Source organism: Geotrypetes seraphini, chromosome 7, assembly GCF_902459505.1.
Source record: "Geotrypetes seraphini chromosome 7, aGeoSer1.1, whole genome shotgun sequence".
NCBI lineage: Eukaryota > Metazoa > Chordata > Amphibia > Gymnophiona > Dermophiidae > Geotrypetes > Geotrypetes seraphini.
Window position 1 is genome coordinate 159,023,773 of NC_047090.1, and position 6,000 is coordinate 159,029,772.

Sequence of the window (6,000 nt, forward strand, 5' to 3'; positions counted from 1 at the left end):
TGTTCCTAGGATAAGCAGCATAAAATCTGTTTTACTACTTGGGATCTAGCTAGGTACTTGGGACCTGGGTTGGCTACTGTTGGAAGCAGGATACTGGGCTTGATGGACCTTCAGTCTAAACCAGTATAGCAATTCTTATGTTATAACATTCTGAATATCGGAACTTAAATGACCAAGTGCTGACTCCGCCCCCAGAATGCTCCCAATGTAGCCATTTTTCACTTAGCTGCTAACTGGTCGTTTTCAGTGGTACTTACCCAGTTATCTTTGCTGAAAATGACCGGATAACTGCGAACAAGCAATTTAACTAGTTGGTTGCCATTTCTGGCCAGTTAAATCATTTTGAATATCAACCAGCAGGAGATGATATTTAGCCCATGGTAGTAAGCAGATTATAAGTCGCTCAGAGCCATGGGCTGAATTAACCCCAGATATTCAGTGCTGGAGTATGTTTGGCTCCCGACTTTGAAAATCTAAGTATGTTTACTGACCCAGAAGTTATCCAGGCACCAGCTGATGTTCAGATCAGACACCAGCTAACTTGGCATGTAAAACTAGGACAACCTTTTTCCTGTCTAATCTTATGTGCTTACTTAGGGTTACCAGATTTTAAAGTTAAAAAGGAGGACAGGTGGCCTTGCCCCTTCTGCCCCCAGTAATGCCCTGTTCTGCCCCCATCCCGGCCCCATCCTGTTACACCCCAGTCATATCCCCACACAAACCTTCGTCATTTTCTCTGAATTTGGGGCTGCATTTTATTACTGTTTCATTGGGATCTAGCTAGGTACTTGGAAACAGGATACTGGGCTTGATGGATATTCGGTCTATCTCAGCTCTTATGTTCTTTTGTAAGCCTTTGTGACATCACTTATGTGAGCCAATCAAGCCATTGTGACATCACTGATGAGGTTGGAGCTTAGGCATTGGTGGAATGAGACATTATGACATCACAATATCAGCTCTGGAATGTTGCTACTATGCCACTGCTAACTGGAGAAGCTAGAGTAGCCAAGTCAGAAGTTGAAGCTTATGCAATAAGTACCATATTATCTGACCCAAAAAGCCCAGATGCAGTGGCTTAAGGAGGGAGGTTGGCGCCCAAGTGCGGTGGTGCCCGGCATCACCGAACCATGTGACCCCTCCCCCCCACTTTTCCCCACCACTTGGGCACCCCCTGCCCCCGCGTACCTCTTGAAATGTTCACTGGCCTGAGCAGCATTTTCTACCTGCTGTTGCGCCGGCCTCGGTTATCTTCTGACGTCAAGTTCTGGTTCCATGAATCATAGGAAACCGTCTCTTCAAACGCCCCAACACCTGCTCCAAGCTGGTGTTTTTTTTCAGCAGTAAGGTGACCTTGTTTTTATTCTCTGTTCTCTAAGCATTAGGAAATGACCTCATTAACATCCGTTGGATTACATTTGCATGCTATTTGCCCTAATCTTTGGCACACACATTGTCTCCCACGCTAAGGTCCTCTGAGCATTCTGCGCTTGTCCGGCGCTAATCACCTGTATCGCCCACGTTTGGTTTTGAGCATCGACCCTTGTGATAGTTTGATACGTTCACAGCTCTGCTCTTCAGGGAAATCCTCATTCTTCTGACTTTTCACTTCCGTCCCTATTTTCAATTTACCAGCAGGTGACAGCATCTCAGTGCCTGAAAGAGAGCTGTGCTGTATGCATCATCTTCGAACAAGGACTATAATTTCCAAGCGGAGGTTTAGAAAAGGCTGATGAGTCTGCGTTGAAAACAAAAATGCTAAAATAAGAAATGTTAAAATGTCTAATGAATGGAGGCATTTGGGGATGGCTTGGTTCCAAGTACCGTGGAAGGTCCCTAGTCCAATTCCTAGCTCAAGTCTGCCAGAGATGTGGATGTTGTAGAGACGGTACAAACAACCTCTGCTGGGGTGGGAGGAGAATGTTGCATCCGTGGTTATCATTAAGGGCAACAGCTGCTTTGCTAGTCTGAGAGCTCATGACACAGTCCAAGGAACTAGAAGGAAGTCTAGGGATCGATAGTCAGAGCAATTTAACCAGCCAGTAACAGCTCCTGGCCAGGTAAATTGCTTGTTCAGGGCAATTCGCTGACACCGAGCAGCACTTAACCGGTTAATGCTCCGGTTATTTTGTGGGCTGCAAAACTGTTGCTTAAAGGGACACAGGTAGGGAGCAGAAGAAACTCACAAAATACCTATAAGTAAAATTATATATATATTGGGGTCCTTTCACTAAGACGTGTTAAACGTTAAACGCTAACGCGTCCATTATATCCTATGGATGCATTAGCATTTAGCACGCTAAAACTGCTAGCATGCCTTAATAAAAGAACCCCATCATTTTTTAATTTTTTAATTTATAATGCGGGGTCCTCAGTGTGAGCTAGTAAGCTCCAAGGAGCAGATTACAAGGCACCTACTCACCAGCTTCAAGCCAAAGGCAGAAGCCCCCTGGGTTCCTGCCGCACACCATCATAGGCACCCCGGTCGTGTGCTAATATAGGGGGTCCTTTTACTAAGGCGCGCTATCCATTTTAGCGTGCGCTAAATATTAGCGTGTTCTAAACGCTAACGCGTCCATTATATCCTATGGACGTGTTAGTGTTTAGCGCGGGCTAAAACAGCTTAGTGAAAGGACCCCAAAGTGACCTTAAAGGTGCATTACGTGATTAAATAAATTAAATACTACAAAAGCAATGAAAAATAGTCTATATGCCCCTCCCCCCAACCTGTGAGCCAACAGGCAAAACCAGGCAAAATGAATATATTCAGCAAGCAGTAGATTATTACTTAACTAAAGATACTGGAAAGCGACAGAGGATACTGGTCAATGGAGGCTACAAAATGCTCACTGCCAATAGCTGAATATTGATCCCTCGTATACAATCTGACCTGGTAAGAGTGGGGAGGATTTAAAGCACAGGGGAAAAAAACCACCTCCACGTAACTGTGAACAAGATATTTGGCCAGAGTATTTCTTATTATCTTGGGCAGGGGTGGGCAAACTTTTTGACTCGTGGGCCACAATGGGTTCTTAAATTTGACAAAGGGGTCAAACCAAAAGCATCTTTCTATCCCTCCATCCCTCCCATCCCCCTGTGCAGCAGAACCCTTGCCCAGCTTCCATCCTTCCCTTCCTCCCTCCCTCCCATCCCTTGTGCAGCAGAACCCTTGAGCACCTTACCCCGCCGCGCAGCCGAACCCCCGCTGACCCTCTATCCTTCCCTCCCATCGGAACCCCGCCGACCGCAAGCCCTACATACCTCTCTCCAAAGCAGCGTCGGGCTGGCAGCACTTTAAACAGGCTGCTTCGCGGCCTTCTCTCGTCGGGGCCTTCTGTGTGTCGTGTTACTGATGACATCATCAGTGATGCGGCAGAGGGAATTCCCCAATGAGAGAAGGCCGCGAAGCAGCCTGTTTAAAGTGCTGCCAGCCCGACGCTGCTTTGGAGAGAGGTATGTAGGGCTTGCGGTCGGCGGGGTTCCGATGGGAGGGAAGGATAGAGGGTCAGCGGGGGTTCGGCTGCGCGGCGGGGTAAGGTGCTCAAGGGTTCTGCTGCACAAGGGATGGGAGGGAGGGAGGAAGGGAAGGATGGAAGCTGGGCAAGGGTTCTGCTGCACAGGGGGATGGGAGGGATGGAGGGATAGAAAGATGCTTTTGGTTTGACCCCTTTGTCAAATTTAAGAACCCATTGTGGCCCACGAGTCAAAAAGTTTGCCCACCCCTGCCTGGCTCCCCTCTGAAATCACTTCCTGGTCACGGAACCAGAAGTGATGTCACAGGGAACATCAACGCCGGCGCGAGGAGCAGGTCGGAGAAGCTGCTCGCGCTGGTGAAGATTTAAAGAGGTAAGGGGAAAAGGGAGGAAACAAATGTGGCATGGGGGCAGGGAACAAGCGTGGGGAGCAGAAAGGATGGCATGGGGGGGGGGGGGTGCCACCTACCCACGCTAAAACACTGTTCCAGAACTTAATTATATGTTAAGTGGAAAAATGTACAACTTCGCTGTATACCTCCTAGTCCTTTGGAAAAAGTAAACAAGTGAATCATTATTTCCCTTTCCACTCCACTGATTTTTATAGACCTCAATTATGCTTCCCCTCAGCATCTCTTCTCTAAGCTTAAGAGCCCTAACCTTTCCAGCCTTTCGTCATAGTTACTCCATCCGCTTAATCATCTTGGTAGCCCTTCTCTGTACTTTTCTAATTCAGCTACATCTCTTTTGGCGATGTGTGTGATCGGAAATGTACACAATATTTGAGATGCAGTGATATAGAAGTGTCATGATCGCCTCTGGTGTATTCTTCTAATAATTTCTAATATTCTGTTTATGTCTTAGCCCCCACTGCACACTTGAGACGCTTTCAATAAATCATCGACGACACCTAAATTTGGAAGTGGCAGAGGTGAACGGCTGTGCCGCCGGCCGGAAAGTTTGCGAGACACTGAAGTAAAGAGTCTCCATGCTCAACTTGGGCACCAGGAATTAAACCTCGTCTCAGCAGGCGAAGGGCTGGCGCCTAAGGCAGGGCGCGGAAATCGGTGCAAGTTTATTTATTTCTGTCCCGCCTTGCACAAAGCGGGTCTCGACAAATACGTCCATAATTATCATCATAGCAATACATGCACAAGAACAATCGCAGACAGCGAAACAGTTAAGCACCCAGCGCCCCATCATACAATCCAAAATTCAGGCCCCCATACTTCATTTTACAAAAAAGGGTGTCTTTTTTTTAGAAATCTTTAAAAATTCTGCAAATTCTCCTGCTGGCGTATATACAATGGGATCTCATTCCATTCCCGGGAATCTATACAGGAAAATATGCTGATCCTAGACACCTTCAGCCTTAATTGCTTAACTGTTGGAATACGTAGATCTGCATGATCTATGGAACGCAACTGATGGAGAGAAATATGTGGCAGAATGTTATCCATTAGATACTTCGGTGCCAAATTATAGACCATTAACAATTTATAGCAAAGATAGACCATTAACAGCAATATATAATGGATCCTGTATTCCAATTTAAACCAATGCAATGTAATGTAACATTCTGACATGCTCATACCTCCCCAGTTGAAAAAGCGTCCGGATTATCGAATTCTGTGCAACCTGCAGACCACACAAGGCTGGAGCAGGTAAACCCAGAAGAACCAAATTACAATAGTCAAGGCTGGATAAAACAACTGACTGTAGGACAGTCTTAAAAGTACTGCCAGACACTGTAAAGGCCTTGCGCCCTTTATAGAATCATGCTTAGCATTGATCTTTTCCAGCACCCAGATTTCAGCGCCATTTATAGAATACAGCCTTTAGGCCCTGACTCTATAAATGGTGCCTAACTTATATGCTTGAGTACCTGATTGTAAAAACCGCTTAGATAACCTTGATAGGCGGTATATAAAATCCTAATAAACTTGAAACTAAACTTATAGCCACCATTGACTCGATTGTCAATCATCCACTGGGAATCACGCCTAGCGGTACCTAAGCAGTCGGTCGCCAGTAGATGTTGAAACCTAAGGCGCACTCCAATAGTAGACGGTGCGAGGTAGAAATTTTTTAAATAAATAAATTTAGGCCAGGTTTTTCTTGGTCTAAATGACAGTGTCTAAGTCAAAAGAAGCCCCAAATCCACCCCAACCATACCTACTTTCTAGTAGGCTCTTCGGTGTAGACTCCTACCAACTTAGGTGCCTATCAGATAGTTAATGTTTTAAATAGAAACTCAGAAACATGACAGCAGATAAAGGCCAAATAGCCAATCCAGTCTGCTTATCCACAGCATCCACTATCTCCTCCCTTCCCTGAGATTCCACGTGCCTGGCTCACACTTTCTTGAATTCAGACACAGTATTTGTTTCCACCATCTCTACCAGGAGACTATTCCATGCTTCTACCACCCTTTCTGTAAAAATGTATTTTGTTAGATTACACCCGAGTCTATCATCTCTTAACTTCATAACATGCCCTCATGCTCCGGAGCTTCCTTTCAAGTGAA

At 45.9% G+C, this 6,000-nt stretch overlaps 1 protein-coding gene across 1 annotated transcript in view; it reads right to left on the reverse strand.

The window, feature by feature from the left end:
• The window catches only part of EXOC3L4 (exocyst complex component 3 like 4), a 125,323-nt gene extending 123,972 nt beyond the window's left edge, over positions 1–1,351 (reverse strand). The window contains exon 1 of the mRNA XM_033952148.1: positions 1,227–1,351. The gene's annotated coding sequence lies outside the window, so the exon portion shown is untranslated. The remainder of the gene's footprint in view (positions 1–1,226) is intronic.
• Between the last annotated feature and the right edge of the window lie 4,649 nt (positions 1,352–6,000).